Below are 17503 nucleotides of genomic sequence, written 5' to 3' on the forward strand. Positions count from 1 at the left end.
AAACTTCAAGTCTCATCTCTTGTGTTCCAACAAAAGAAAATGTAAAGTCAGACACTAAAAGCCAAGCAAGAGAATTTTTTTTAAGTGAAGTAAGTTTCAGGCAACAACAAAAACACTCAGAAGAGAGAGTGAATTATATCCAAATGGAGGAAACATAATGCTTCTTCCAAATTTATTACTGTTTGATGTTTCCCAGGAAAATAGGGGTCTACCTTCTGTAATCATCACCATCCTGACACTTAACTCCTCCTTCATGTTGAGAAGGGTTGTTTTTGTCCTTTCAGTAACTGTTATGATGACCATCACATTCAGGAGCATTTCATCTACAAGTCTAACCTAAGTTAACAGGAGCACAGGGGTTGACCACCAGGCAAACTTTATCTTAGTGCCCCTGTGCTACTAATGAAATTTCCCTTCTGGCATACCTTAAGAAACTCATAGCTATAAATCCTTCCTTTACAATGATCCCAGTAGAATTAGCCCCACAGAACTTTTCTTCTTGACATATTTTTAATTGGCCTTGTTTCCACCTGTTTATTTCCAGAGTTAGTACACCTATTGTTTTTCTACAATTTACCTGATTATTCATTGGTCTTAAAGAGAATTAAAAAAAAAAACCATGACCCTGCTTTGTTACTGGTTTTTATTCCATTATTCCATTATTACTAAATACTGCCTAAAAACATAAGTTACATATAAAATGTAAAATGGTACTAAAATGTTTACTATACTGAAGATAATCCTAAGCCGTCAATCTCAGTATAATCCAATACAATGTCCCCCTGGCTATGGAAGGAGATCAAATATGTAGGACAAAAGATCCCTAATATTTGTAATCCCCTGCTCATTGTGTTCACTAAGTATTCACTTCAATAGATGTCTTCAATGGCTTTACATGGCATCCTGGAGTCTAGCCATGCCCATTTCTTGGGTAGCCCAGCTAGCTATTAAACAATAGATGCAGTATCTTGACTAGCATGCTCACTAAGGACCATCCAGAACTTATCAGTGCTCACTCTTCTACCTTATTCTGTTTGCTCTTTAGAAGTGTATTGCTTTGCTCAGCTAGACGTGTTTTATACAGTTTTTTTTTTTGTATTTAATGTCACCTTATAACTACAGAAAAATAATTTTTAAAAAATAATTGAGAGTGTGATCCAAACCAAGAATCTAGAACTCCTTGGATTCTCTAACAGCATCAAAATCTCTAATCCCTTCCTTTTCATTTCGTTGTTGTTGTTTTTCTATTGGTTTCCCTTCCATAAGAAGATATTAAGCCTGTTTTCAATGTGGTTTGAATACCATGGGTTCCTTTCCTACATTGACACAGAATTAGAGAAATACTTCAGCTCAGGGAGCATTGTGCTAGACACTGCTTACTCCCCAATATTTCAAGTTTTTTTCATTCCTACAAAGATTGTAAAATTTTTAACCTGCTCAAAAATGATCTTGTCTATGTACCTTAATTTTGCCAAAGATAAAAGAGCCAAAGTGGTTGTGGTTCTGAGTAGAAGTGTTAATGAATTGCAGATCAATTCTATATGCTTTATTCTTTACCTGTGAATCAGACTGAAATTAAGGGCACCTCTAAAATTGAGGGTCACTTCCTCATATTGAAAGTGAAGGCTAAACAGGCTGACTCCTGGCCTGGGACACTGAAAGGAAGCTAAGAACAGAGTTCTCCCTCTCCTATCCTGCCTAAAACAGGCTAACTAAAACTTCATATGTACATTTCCTATCTTTCATTTCACTTTGCCACCTCTTCTTTTTCAAAAGCTTTCCTCACCCCCAGAAACTCCCCCAAATGGAAAATGGATACAACAACAATAAAAAATGTTTCTTTTATTTTCCTTCAAAGACAGCTTTGAATAAAACCTGTTTTCCTACCAATTTGACTACAAATGTTTGTGGATGAATGCAATGGAGCCTAGCCTCTTCTCCCAGGGTGCAGTAGTATGTCAGGTAACACCTGGACCTGTGAAATATAAGAGTCTGTGATGATTGATTAACTATAGGCTCTGTGCTCCAGAGCCACATTTCTCTTTGTTATGTGATAGTTAGGATTGAGTTCTGAAAACTTTATTTTTTACCATTTGATTTTGCATAAACTTCTTCTAATATGAATAACCAATGACATTCTGAGGACAAAAGTAGATTGAAAGCAACTTAATTACATTTTCTTGTTGCTGCCCTCATCACAACAGGTACCTCTTCCAAGTTCCTTAGGAACAACCCAAGCTGGGTACAGTCCCTGGTAGAGCTCTGCACATAAGCTCTGCAGTGCTTCTCCCCCACATTTCTTCATTTTTATACCAGGTATGTTTTTCCCTTATATTTTGACCTAGCTCTAGGGATGGCAACTACTTCCTGCAATTATTACCTATGGGTTCCCTGTGTTTGTCCTTAGATTTTTAATAACAAAAAAATTAAAATATTAAACATTTAGAAAGGACACATGATCAATAAATGAAGCAACATGAACAAATCTCAAGAGAATCATGCTGAATGAAAGAACCCAAATATAAATTTCCTGTTGTAAAATAGCAAAACAAATTTATAATGACAGCAGATTAGTGGTCACGTGTGGTTGTGTTTGGGGTGGGATAGGAGGTAGATAGCAAAGAAGCATATGGAAACTTCTCAGTATTAAAAAAATGTTTTAAATATTGATTGAGGTGGTAGTTACATCAAAGTATATATTTGTCAAATTTCATCAAACTGTACACTTAGAATGTGTACATGATTATATGTAAATTATTCTTCAATGGACTTGACTGAAAATCATAGAGACATGTCCTGAGATGAAGCTGGACCTTCTTCTGCCTGCCTCATTCTAAGCATAATCAACTTGGTGCCTCATCAAGATGCATTCTGTGTTCAAATTTAGAAAGTTATATATTAGCAAATGTTTTCAGAGAAAAATTAGAATGATTCCAAAGGTAAAAATAGACCAATACAGGGTCTAGTATAAAACAAAATCCTGAGAATTAGGGAAGATTGCGGCGGGAAGTGAGTAAGCTGCTCCGTGCTCCACGCCGCCGCGTCTTAAAAGATGAAGTAAAGATCATTAAAGGAGAACTATCGACAAAGACCCAGCACCATGCCAAGAAAGGGTCCTAAGTGGAGTGAATCCACCACGACTCCAGCCAAGGTGGAGGGAGTCCATCACGACCTCAGCGCGAGCAGTAAGGCTGCAGCCTGAGCTGCCCGGCTCCCTCGGCCCCATTTCCTTCTCCTCTCCGCCTTTCCGCTTTGCTGCTTCCCAGCTGTCTCTCCTCCCACGTTCAGTCCCTAAATCTAGATCTCAATTTCTTTCCCCCACCCCGCCCGCTCTCCTGCATGTCCGGTACCGGCCCGCGCGGCCCCCAGGCGCTGCCTCCCCTCCCCCAGCCCGCACCCCCTCCCCAGGGGTCCAGAAGGCCACAGCTGAGTCGCCACCACACCGCAGCTGCTGCTACCGCCGCCGCCGCCTCCGCTGCCTCCCGCGGAGCACCATAGAGCAGACTCTTCACCGCGCAAGTGAGCTGCCGAGCTAAATGAAACAGCTGATAAGATGAGTGACAATTTAAAATCTAAGTGATCCAACATGGCGGCGGACGCAGAGAGAGTCTCTAACCCCTTCAGCTGCGCGAGCATAGGGAGAAGTAAACTGTCAAAATACTGTTCGCTCAGGACCACTAGGCACTGTTGAGCTGAAGGGGATCCCGGGCAAACAGTCTGCCCCTCTCAGAACACACCGAGCCCGGATTGGGCTGCATTCTAGTTCTGGTTCGCCTGATTCTAGTGACTCAGCACTATTGATCCCGCTGAAATAACTAGTCGGCCCACCTGAACTCACAGAGGTTAAAGCCAACTGAGCACGAGAGTCAGACCCAGGGTATCCATCCCTCTGCTGACAACAGAGGTCCCTTGCACTAGCTACCAGGGGAGTTGCTACCTGACGGCAAACAAATTTGCTGGGGGTCCTCAGCCCCAAGCCCTACAAACTTAGGGTCTGAGGGAGGCAAACAGAAAGGGTGTGCCCAGGCATCCATGGAAACAGGGCTCCCAGGAGCAACAGACCCGGCGTGTAGCCAGTAATGTGGTAAGCATCACAGTGGGGCCTGGACTGAGGAACCGCAAGAAAAGGACCTAGGCACTCAGGACTGGAGACCCGCACAGTCTGGGAAGAAGAGCTGAGGCACAGTGATTGGTTCCCACCTATCAAGAGGAGAAGCCTGGCCCAGTGGGCATAGCTCCACCTACTGGAAGAGAAGTTAATCGAGCTCTATGACTGCATTTATTATTATTATTATTTTTTAATGATTATTATTAGTTTTTTTTATTTTTTTTAATTCTCACTTTTTGTAGTTGATGTTGTTGTTGTTCTTTAACTTTCTTATTAATGGTTTCAATTTTTTTAATTCTTTTTATTCTATTGTTATTACTATTATTTTTTGAACTTCAATTTCCATTTTTTATTATCATTATAATTTTTTTTGTTTGTTTTAAAATTTTTATTTTTTCATTTTTTCTTTCTTTCTTTTCACATTTTTTCCTTTAGTCTTTTCATTTCTTTTCAATTTTCTTATTCCCCCTCTCTTGAATTCCACCTGCCTACACTCACTCTCTTTAGGGACTTCTTCCCTTCCCTTCTAATACCTCTCCTCCCAAGCATCATATAAATTTATAAGAGTAAACAGTAACTCAGCAGTCAAACAGAACAAGAAGTATCATGAGCATAAAAAAGGAAGGAAGGAAAGGAGTACAAACAATGAAAGACAGCCTAAATATTCAGGAGGACCTGGAGTCATCAGAAAAATGGCCATATAAAGAACTCAAGGAACACCTTAGACAGATGGAAAGGAACCTTAAAGATCACATTGAAAATGAATTACATAAACAGATAAAAGAAGAAGTTAAGCATCTTTATCAGGAGATAGAGATTATAAAAAAAATCAAACAATAATTCTAGAAATGAAGGAAACGATAAACCAAATTAAAAACTCAATCGAGAGTATCACTAACAGAGTGGAGCAAGTAGAAGCCAGAACGTCAGATAATGAAGACAAAATATATCATCTTGAAAAGAGTCTAGCCAACTCAGATAGGCTGGTGAAAAATCACGAGAAAAACATCCAAGAGATTTGGGATAACATAAAAAAACCAAACTTACGAGTCATCGGGATAGAGGAAGGCACAGAGATTCATGCCAAGGGAATGAGTAACTTGCTGAAGGAAATAATTACATAAAACTTTCCAGAAATAAAAAAGGAAACAGATATACAAATTGTAGATGCATACAGGACACCGAGCACACAAAATCACAATAGACCAACACCAAGACACATTGTTATGAAGATATCCAATATACAGAACAAAGAGAAAATATTAAAAGCTACAAGAGAAAAGAGGCAGATTACATTTAGGGGTAAACCAATAAGGTTGACAATGGATTTTTCATCACAGACGCTGAAAGCGAGAAGATCCTGGAATAACGTACTTCAAACACTGAAAGACAATGGATGCCAACCAAGAACTCTTTATCCAGCAAAATTAAGCTTCAGATACAACAACGAAATAAAAATCATTCATGATAAACAAAAGCTAAAAGAATTTGTAGCCAGAAAACCAGCATTGCAAGGCGTCTTGAGCAAAACTCTACACGAGGAAGAAATGGAAAACAATAACCAAAACCATCAGTGGGAAGTGCCTCGGTAAAGACAGAGGATGAGGGGAAAGCTAATCATGGAGAAACAAACTAAATTAGGGGAAAAAAAAGAGATAAATAATCAAACATGGCAGGAAGTACAAACCATATATCAATAGTAACTCTAAACGTTAATGGCTTAAACTCTCCAATAAAGCGACATAGGCTGGTAACACGGATTAAAAAAACAAATCCAACAATATGCTGCCTCCAGGAGACACATCTGATTGGAAAAGACATACACAGGCTCAAGGTAAAAGGTTGGAAAAAAATATAACAAGCACACGATCCTTGTAAGCAAGCAGGGGTGGCCATCCTCATATCGAATAAAATCGACTTCAAGACTAAGTTAATCAAAAGGGATAAGGAAGGACATTATATACTGTTAAAAGGAACCATTCACCAACAAGACATAACAATTATCAATATTTATGCACCAAATAATGGCGCTGCGACGTTCATAAAACAAACTCTCCTCAAGTTCAAGAATCAAATAGACCACAACACAATAATCATGGGTGACTTCAACACACCTCTCTCACCATTGGACAGATCCTCCAAACAAAAGTTGAATAAAGAAACTATTGACCTCAATATCACAATAACCTAGACTTAACTGACATATATAGAATATATCAACCGTCATCAAGTGGATATACTTTTTTCTCAGCAGCACATGGAACCTTCTCAAAAATAGATCATATATTATGCCATAGGGCAACCCTCAGTAAATATAAAGGGGTTGAGATAATACCATGCACTTTATCAGATCATAATGGAATGAAACTGGAAATCAATGATAAAAGAAGGAAGGAAAAATCCTACATCACATGGACAATGAACAATACGTTACTGAATGATCAATGGGTTACACAAGACATAAAGGAGGAAATGAAAAATTCTTAGAGATAAATGAAAATAGAGACACAACATATCGGAATCTATGGGATGCAATGAAAGCAGTTTTAAGAGGGAAATTCATCGCCTGGAGGTCATTCCTCAAAAAAAGGAAAAACCAACAAATAAATGAGCTCACACTTCATCTCAAAACCCTAGAAAAGGAAGAGCAAAACAATAGCAAATGTAGCAGAAGGCAAGAATTAATTAAAATCAGAGCAGAAATCAATGAAATTTTAACAGAAGAAACTATTGAAAAAATTAGCAAAACAAAAAGTTGGTTCTTTGAAAAAATAAATAAGATTGACAGACCCCTAGCCATACTAACGAAGAGAAGAAGAGAGAGAACTCAAATTACTAACATACGGGATGAAAAAGGCAATGTTACAACAGACGCTTCAGAAATATAGAAAACAATTAGAAATTACTTTGAAAACCTATATTCCAATAAAATAGGAGAAAGTGAAGACATCGATAAATTCCTTAAGTCATATGATTTGCCCAGACTGAGTCAGGAGGAAACTCACAACTTAAACAGACCAATATCAATAGATGAAATAGAAGAAGCAATCAAAAGACTTCCAACCAAGAAAAGCCCAGGACTGGATGGGTATACAGCGGAGTTCTACAAAACCTTTATAGAAGAATTAATACCAATACTTTTCAAGTTATTTCAGGAAATAGAAAAAGAGGGAGCTCTTCCAAATTCATTCTATGAGGCCAACATCACCCTGATTCTGTAACCAGACAAAGACACCTCAAAGAAAGAAAACTACAGACCAATATCTCTAATGAACCTAGATGCAAAAATCCTCAATAAAATTCTGGCGAATCGGATACAAAGGTACATCAAAAAAATTGTGCACCACGAACAAGTAGGATTCATCCCTGGGATGCAAGGATGGTTCAATATACGGAAATCAATAAATGTTATTCACCACATCAATAGACTTAAAGATAAGAACCATATGATCATCTCGATAGACGCAGAAAAAGCATTTGACAAAGTACAGCATCCCTTTATGTTCAAAACATTAGAAAAACTAGGGATAACAGGAACTTACCACGACATTGTAAAAGCTATCTATGCCAAGCCTCAGGCTAGCATCATTCTAAATGGAGAAAAATTGAAGGCATTCCCTCTAAAATCTGGAACAAGACAGGGATGCCCCCTATCACCACTTCTATTCAATATGGTTCTCGAAACACTGGCCAGAGCAATTAGACAGACAAAAGAAATTAAAGGCATAAAAATAGGAAAAGAAGAACTTAAATTATCACTATTTGCGGATGACATGATTCTATACCTAGAAGACCCAATAGGGTCTACAAAAAAACTACTAGAACTAATAAATGAATTCAGCAAAGTGGCAGGATATAAAATCAACACACATAAATCAAAGGCATTTCTGTATATCAGCGACAAAACTTCTGAAACGGAAATGAGGAAAAACACTCCATTCACAATATCCTCAAAAAAAAATAAAATACTTGGGAATCAACCTAACAAAAGAGGTGAAAGACCTATACAATGAAAACTAGAGAACCCTAAAGAAAGAAATAGAAGAGGATCTTAGAAGATGGATAAATATACCTTGTTCATGGATAGGCAGAACTAACATCATCAAAATGGCGATATTACCAAAAGTTCTCTATAGGTTTAATGCAATGCCAATCAAAATCCCAATGGCATTTCTTGTAGAAATAGAGAAAGCAATCATGAAATTCATATGGAAAAATAAAAGACCCAGAATAGCAAAAACAATTCTAAGCAGGAAGTGTGAATCAGGTGGTATAGCGATACCAGATTTAAAACTACATTACAGAGCAATAGTAATAAAAACAGCATGGTACTGGTACCAGAACAGGCAGGTGGACCAATGGTACAGAATAGAGGACACAGAGACTAATCCACAAAGCTACAACTATCTTATATTTGATAAAGGAGCTAAAAACATGCAATGGAGGAAGGATAGCATCTTCAACAAATGGTGTTGGGAAAACTGGAAATCCATATGCAACAAAATGAAACTGAATCCCCTCCTCTCGCCATGCACAAAAGTCAACTCAAAGTGGATAAAGGAGCTAGACATCAAATCAGAGACTCTTCGTCTGATAGAAGAAAAAGTTGGCTCCGATCTACAGATTGTGGGGACGGGCTCAAAATTCCTTAATAGGACACCCATAGCACAAGAGTTAATAACAAGAATCAACAAATGGGACTTTCTTAAACTGAAAAGTTTTTTCTCAGCAAGAGAAACAATAAGAGAGGTAAATAGGGAGCCTACATCCTGGGAACAAATTTTTACTCCTCACACTTCAGATAGAGCCCTAATATCCAGAGTATACAAAGAACTCAAAAAATTAGACAATAAGAAAACAAACAACACAATCAACAAATGGGCCACGGACATGAACAAACACTTCACAGAGGAGGACATAGAATCAATCAACAAGTACATGAAAAAATGCTCACCATCTCTAGCAGTCAAGGAAATGCAAATCAAAACCACCCTAAGATACCACCTCACCCCAGTAAGATTGGCAGCCATGATGAAGTCAAACAACAACGAGTGCTGGCGAGGATGTGGGGAAAAGAGTACTCTTGTACACTGCTGGTGGGACTGCAAACGGGTGAGGCCAATTTGGAAAGCAGTATGGAGATTCCTGGGAAAGCTGGGAATGGAACCACCATTTGACCCAGCTATTGCTCTTCTCGGACTATTTCCTGAAGACCTTAAAAGAGCACACTACAGGGATACTGCCACATTGATGTTCATAGCAGCACAATTCACAATTGCTAGACTGTGGAATCAACCCAGATGCCCTTCAATAGATGAATGGATAAAAAAGATGTGGCATCTATACACCATGGAGTATTACACAGCACTAAAAAATGACAAAATCATGGAATTTGCAGGGAAATGGATGGCACTAGAGCAGATTATGCTTAATGAAGCTAGCCAATCCCTAAAAAATAAATACCAAATATCTTCTTTGATATAATGAGAGCAACTAAGAACAGAACAGGGAGGAAGAGCAGGAAGAAAAGATTAACATTAAACAGAGACATGAGGCGGGAGGGAAAGGGAGAAAAAAAAAAGGGAAATCACATGGAAATGGAGAGAGACCCTCATTGTTATATAAAATTACATATAAGAGTTTATGAGGGGAATGGGATAACAAACATGGAGGGAAATGAATTACAGTAGATAGGGTAGAGAGAGAAGATGGGAGGGGAGGGGAGGGGGGATAGTAGAGGATCGGAAAGGTAGCAGAATACAACAGTCACTAATATGGCAGTATGTAAAAATGTGATGTGTAACCGACGTGATTCTGCAATCTGTATTTGGGGTAAAAATGGGAGTTCATAACCCACTTGATTCTAATGTATGAAATATGATTTGTCAAGAGCTCTGTAATGTTGTGAACATCCAATAAAAAAAATAAAAAAATAAATAAAAAAAAATAAAACAAAATCCTACAAAATCCCTCTAGTGACAGTTTGGGTCATATCCCAAAGTCATCCTATCAGGAACTAAAGCCTTTATATCCCACATTGTCACTCACTATTTAAAGCTTATCACTTATAGGGGATAAATTCTCAGGCATGTCCATCCCTTTTTATGTAAAAGAAGTGCAGATTCTTGCTGTCCATGGTCAATCCTCTGACAAAAAATGAAGTTACTGAATGTTGAAAGTAAAAGAAAAAAAAAAGCAAAACAGTGTTAATAATAATAACAAAGTTTCAAAGAATATAGGCAGTGAATTAACAGAATTTGTCATCTTCTGCCGCAGTCTGGCTGGGCACAAAATCACGAGCCACTCAAGCAGGAACAAACTTTATTTTTTGAAACTGCCGCCAATACCCCATACGCACCCGGGAAGATTGCTGATCCAGGTACATGGTGTTCTCCCGGGATCCCCAGAGGAAATTCCTCCTTCGGAATTCCCTCCTACCACACTTCCCCAACCAATGGGAACTCTCCAGGAGTCCCGTAGCAGGCAGAGGTGGACAGCAGGAGTCCAATATCCATAAGAATGCAAATCTTAACATAATCATATCATCTCAATGGCTAGCTGGTGTCACCTTTCAACCAAAAATGCCATACATCATATTACTTGGCTGTGGCTCTTAGCATCTCCCCCCTTCTGTTTAATTAAGCAACAAGCAATGTGGCTACGGATCGTGCCTGTTAGGTTTGTCCAATTCAACATATGGTTCTTACCCATCATTGGAAAACTGACCTCTAGGTGTCAGCCTCCTGTCTTAGGTTGATACCACTGCAATTGGATCATACCCATCACTGACTACCGGTCCAGCATATAGCCATTCTTGTGGATAGGCCTATGCACCAGTGTGGGGGTGAGGTTCTTTGTCTCACCTCTGTTGGCCCCCAAATTTGGCCTTGGTGCCGGTGGGGAGGTGAGGTTCTTTGCCTCACCTCTCTTGGCCCCCAAAATTAGACCATCACTAGTAGAAGGGAGGAGGATACAGAAATGTCATGACACCAAGTCAATTCACGGCTCTTTAGGAAAAATTGCAACACTGGTGACACATCAGCAAAGATACGTCAGCACTACCATAATTCGCTGCATCAACAGATAGATCACAAACTCCCTTAACCATGCCAGAAGTCCTATTTATCTAAGGTTAAATCTTATTATTTTTTAATCCAAAGGACATGAACCACTATTTATTTTTCCTTTATTAGTCTATGGATGCTAGTTTTTGTCATTCTTGCTTTAAATCTCACACCAGAACTTCAAGTGATTCAACACTGGATCCCCTGAATTTTAAATATACTGCTGTGATCCCAACTATGCAGCAGTAATTCTATCACCTCTGATGATTAAGGTCAATTATCATTATGGTAACTCTTTGTCTGCTGATACGCCATATGAATAGTAAAAAGTGACTAGATAACATCTATAGTTTTGGGATTAGTGAAAATCATGTTGTATCTGCTGGTGGAACCATTATCCTTCTTATATAGAACCTCTGCTTTTTTTGAACTTAAAATTGCAAGGCAAGAGGTACAAAGCACTCAAGAGAAAATAAGTAATGATGTCATGGGCCACTTGTACTTTCGTACCTTCTTATATTCTCAACTATGTAGCAGGAACAAAGTAATAATATCTATTGATAACACCAGTGACTGCATAGAAAGGTGAGTTCCTTGCTGTGAAGTATTATAATACACACTAGACCTTCTCTGAGCCATCAGAAATTGGTGCTGACACAAACCCTGTAGGAAGAAACCAAAGCTAAGCTTGTTCTCTTTGCTTGCAGGTCATATACTTGGGAGTAGTACCTAGATTAACCTTGCTGGGATATAGCTTATGCAAATGGGCCCACATATAGCTTCTTTCTTTGTCACCACAGATACTCTATTTGTCACTTAAAGTTTAAGCACTTGGCAGTGAAGGACAACAGCTGGTAAACAACCAACCTTCCTGTTGTCTTTCCTGGCATATGACATGAAATTTTTATCCATACAGATAATACTAGTACTGTGGAATCTCCTAGATCTTAGTACTGTGGAATCTCCTAGATCTTAAGCAATATGGTCACTTGTGTAGAATCTGGGCTGCCTGAAAATCACTATTTTATTCTAGGCTCTACTCAATCCTGTTGGTCTTCTAAGCATCCAACAAATGGGCCAACAAAGTACTCCTAAATATGACTTATGCTGCCCCCAGAACTCAAACATGTCTCTAGGTTATCGAATGTGCCATATTTGATGACTTTTTTTTTCATTAAAGAATAGTATGACATTCTACAGATGACTCTACACCTTGAAACACTTCATCAGTTAGAAAGTCCATAAGCTTTTGAGAATTTATCCCTCTGCCTGTAGAATACACATTTCTTAAAAAGCCTCCATCCCTTCCAGCTCAATAGGTCTAGTTGGCATAGTGTTGTCCATATAGTAAGTCAGTAATGTTTTTGACAATATTTTCAGATGATAAATAGCCCATTGAATTATTCAGTGACAGAGTCAGAGAATTAATAAGGCCTTGAGACAAGATTGTGTATATGAACTGTTTTTCATCTCAAGAAAGTATAAATTACTTCTGATCCTTCTTACTAATTAGTGCTGAAAATAATGTATTCACCAAATCACTCATGACAACTACCAAGTATAGGCAACTCAGTTCTATGGTCAGAAACCAAGAAATGGCTAGTGGTGTCCTGTGGAAATGGTAAACTCACTGTGAGGTGGACTTAGAAAAGTGATCTTTTTATCACCTCACCTTAATGCAGCAACACCCACTCTCCAGTCTAACACAGGACCATAAAAGAAGTCTGTGCTACCTGTTGCCATCTTGGTTAAGGCTATATAACCAAACCTTCTAAAAGGTCTGAATATTTCATATCACTCAGATAAACAGACAAAGCTCTCTTTTGGACAAAAGCTAGGATAAATTTTGTTATATATTCTTTCTGTGGCACTGCATGTCTTCCTTCATGAGTACCCTGCATATCCATCAATTGACAGCCTCTGAGATTTGGCTCAGGACTGGAAACTAAGTGAGGGAGGAATTGTTTTTTTTTTCCCATTGAATCAGTTAATATCAACTTTCAGCTCACCCACTCCTAATATACAGCAAGCAGTCAATATTCATACTGATTTGCATAGAACTTTTCCCATGATCAGTTTGTCATTAGCATAAACCATGTAGGTCAAAACTCCCTGATTGTCATCCCAAATTTGCTGCCTTCTACAATAATTTCATCCATTTTTGTCTGACAGATATTCTGCTAATCACATCTCTAAGGGGATACAAAGTTTCTCTCCATCAACAACCATCTCATGCCAGTGGGCCAACATCATCATATTATCAGAATCACATATGGTTGAAAAGTGTAGAAGAATTAAGATAGTTTAAGGATACAGGGGACTACACGTATGTGTGCATAGGTGCATGTGTCTGTGTAAAAAGAGTGAATTCTGATACCAACTACTTGAAATTAGACCAAATTTCCCATGTTATGAGCACACTCCTCTAAAAGACTGTCCTCATTCCAGGTATAAACTGTAGGTTTCAGGATCAGAAATGATTATCCTCACTCATGGACATGTGGCTACAAATTTGGAAGTCTCTATCAGACCCTCAAGTGACTCATAGGACTGAAGAAAATGATATACTTATGATTATAGTTTTATCAGAGGAAAGAATACACAAAGGTGAGACACACCAAACAAGCTCTGTGAGGGTCCCAAACACACACCTCTGCCTTCTTAAGGTACATTTCTCTTCTGGAACACTGGTGTTCAAAACTATGGATTATAGTGGCATCCAAGAAGAGTGCCCTATTTTAGTGTAAAGTTTATACTTAGGCTGTCTTACATAGGCATAGTTGACTGATTTATTGAGCATGTACCTAAAGTCAATCTCTATCCTCCCTCCTTGTCTCATGAAGGTCAGGTTACTATCACCATGATTCAAAGCCCCAACTCTCCGATTATATGGATAATCACTCGAGCATGGTCAGCCCCCATCCTAAGCTATTCTGGGGCCAACCACAAATCATGACATGAGGATAAGCAAGTATGGTCCAGGTGGTTCATGAATAACCAAGACACTTCTGCCACTTGGGAAATTCCTAGGTTTTTAGAAGCTCTATACTAGGAACCAGAGACAAAGACCAGACAAGTTCTTCATTATACATCAGGTACCTACTCTCATCCTTCCCTTTTCATCCTACTTTATTTTAGTTCTCCATAGGTCTTAATTTCCCTGATATGGGGTACTTATGGGTTTGTTTATTATATTCTCCCAGCACATTGAAAGTTAACTTTTATGAGTTGTTGGAATTTGGTTTGTTCATTCCTATGTTTCTTGAACTTACTACACTGCATGGTATAATACGTGCTCAAAATTCCCGAGAGAAAAACAGAAATCAAATAAACAATCATTTATTACAGTAAAGTCATGATAGTCTTAATGTAAAACAGACATAAGTCTCATTACTCCACTAGGTGCTAATGGCAATCTTTAAAGAGCTTCCTCCCAAATATTTTCTTCAGAGCCAACATCACTTCTTTATTCCTAAGGGTGTATATCAGCAGATTCAGCACTGGGGTGACTGCACTGTATATGACAGCCACTGTCCGGTCCTCACTCATGGATGTGGCTGAAGCAGAACAAATATATGTAAAACCCAAAGGTCCATAAAAGAGACACACCACCACAAAATGGGAGGCACAAGTGGACAGAGCCTTATGGAGTATCCTGCAGGACCTGTTCTTCAACACAAGGAAGCCACTATGTATAAGTAGGGGAGGAGTGTGAGGAAGAAAGCTCCCATGGATATGTTCCCTGTGACAACAGAAAGAAGCCACTGGTTGAGTTCTGTGTTACCACAGGCCAGTTCCAGGAGGGGTTTCACATCACAGAATAAGTGGTTAAGTTTCAGAGAAAGGCAAAAGTCCAGGCATGCAGTCATGACAGAATGCATCAGAGCATAGAAGAAGCTAATGAGCCAGGCCCCAGCTGCCAATAGGACACACAGCTGGGGGTTCATGATGACAGTGTAACGAAGTGGGTTGCAGATGGCCACAAATCGGTCAAAGGCCATCAATGCCAGCAAGATGGCCTCAGTACTTCCCAGAAAGTGGAAGAAGTGTAGCTGAGTGATGCAGCTGAGGAAAGATATGGCCCTGCAAGTAGAGAGCAGTTTCATAATCATCTTGGGCAGTGTCACTGAAGAATAACAAATATTCAGACAAGAAATGTTTCCCAAAAAGAAATACATAGGGGAATGAAGTTTGGGTTCCAAAATCACAATCATTAATATCGCTCCATTTCCAACCAAGTTGATCAGGTAAATAATTAAGAACATCACAAAGAAGACTGGCTGCAGCTCCTGAACACTGGTCAGGCTGAGTAAAAGAAACTCATCCACTGTAGTGACATTCTCCATCACTCTGGGGAGAAAATGAAAAAAAAATATTTACCTATTTTTTTCTAATGCTTAATTTTAAACTGTGCGGTTTAAGTTAAGCAAGTTTACTATTTGGATTAATCTAGGAGTGAACTACAGTGTCAGTAATGTTTAAGAACAGCAAAGGATGGGATGTAGCTCAGTGGTAGAGCACTTGCCTAGTATGCCAGAGATCCTGGGTTTCATCCCCAGCACTGGAAAAAAATAGTAAAGCTGGTTTACATAAAACACAATTAAGGAAGGTCAACATACCTTGTACATCCATAAAATAACATTAGACTAATAAAGCATCATATTATGAATAGATCAGGTATGGATAAAGGGAACTTTTTATATATATAGGACCTGACCATAATCTCATGTATAGCATTAGAATTAGAGTTTGGATAAGTTTTAAACATACAAAGGAAATAGCTATTCAATTTGTGATTGCAGGTTCTAGCAGTAATATAGCTGTAATTTAATATGAATTTCTCCACTTCTAAGGTGCGAAACTTTCACAGGAGATAGATACATCCTTTCTGACAACCTAAACCTTCAGTGAAGCTAAGGGACATAAAAGCCCACAAAATTCAAATATTCTCTAAGTAGAGGAGGGGAAAACAGCAGAATTTGCATCATTAGCCATAAGATTGCAGCATGGCAGTGAGGTCATGGGTGTAGTAGAGGAAACCTCAAAATAGTGAGAGGTTCTAACAGTAGAAAAACTTTGAAAATGCCTCCAATTGTTTAACCTAGAAGAAAAGAGCCACACAATTAATGGAAAGTTCTGTGGAGGTGGAGGTGGGGTGGAGAGGAACTGGCAAGAATAAGACAAGGAATGGCATAAACACAGAGGAAAATGGAGAGAAAAGGCATGGAAAATACAACACCAAAGGAAACTGCCATTTGTAAAAGAAAATAATCACCCCTGACTCGCAGGAAAAAGAAATTCTGGAACTAAGAAATTGGTTGTTCAAATTTAACAACAACAACAAAAGAACAAGTCCAATCCACAATCATAATAAGTTTTACCATATCTCTATACTTGAAGAACCAGCCAAAAAACCAGTAAGGATGTAAAACTCTGAACAACAGAATTTACATGTTTGATGAACACATGTAGAACAATGAATTCAACAAGAAAAGAATTCACATGATTGTCAAGCACACATTGAACAATATCAAACATAGGCTGTCTTAAAAAGGAAAAATCTTCAAAAACTTGAAAAGAGGTCACTTCCAGTGGTCGCGAGGGCGCCCTCCAGTGAGGCGGGCGCCCTCCAGTGAGGCGGGCGCCCTCCAGTGAGGCGGGCGCCCTCCAGTGAGGCGGGCGCCCTCCAGTGAGGCGGGCGCCCTCCAGTGAGGCGGGCGCCCTCCAGTGAGGCGGGCGCCCTCCAGTGAGGCGGGCGCCCTCCAGTGAGGCGGGCGCCCTCCAGTGAGGCGGGCGCCCTCCAGTGAGGCGGGCGCCCTCCAGTGAGGCGGGCGCCCTCCAGTGAGGCGGGCGCCCTCCAGTGAGGCGGGCGCCCTCCAGTGAGGCAGCAGGGGTGGGGGGCGGGGGGCGGCCTGGTGGCGCATGCTGCGCGGATGGTGGGGTGGAAGCCAAGCTGGGGGCCGCATTCTTGGGGACAAAGGAAGCGGGGTGCCGGGGATCAGAGTGGTGTGAAGGAGCCCATGGTGGAGAGGCTGTGAGCCCTGTGCAGGCCCAGGCCCTCGAGGAAGGGGGACAAAGGCCCCACCTTTGGGGAACTGTTAACAATGACCTGGGAGCTTGGAAAACCAGGTTCTGCCCTCGCCTGGAATTCTGGTGCAGGGAGCAAGGATTTTTGTTCAGCACCTGGATACATCTATTGCAGGTTTTGGTAAAGTAATAAAATATCACTGAAATGTAAAAAGACACTGACTTCGCCAAAATTCCTCCCACGGAGACCACTGTATTTCTCTGTAAGCCACTTCTTTGAAGCGCTGAGTAGAAGTGGAAACCA

The 17503-nt window shown here is 39.7% G+C and overlaps 1 pseudogene across 1 annotated transcript; it reads right to left on the reverse strand.

The window, feature by feature from the left end:
* Nucleotides 1-14577: 14577 nt before the first annotated feature.
* Nucleotides 14578-15518, reverse strand: LOC308650372 (olfactory receptor 12D3-like; annotated as a pseudogene). Its single transcript has one exon. The product of its transcript is annotated as an olfactory receptor 12D3-like (transcript).
* Between the last annotated feature and the right edge of the window lie 1985 nt (nucleotides 15519-17503).

This window comes from Spermophilus citellus, assembly GCF_964194105.1.
Source record: "Spermophilus citellus genome assembly, chromosome: 5".
Taxonomy (NCBI): domain Eukaryota; kingdom Metazoa; phylum Chordata; class Mammalia; order Rodentia; family Sciuridae; genus Spermophilus; species Spermophilus citellus.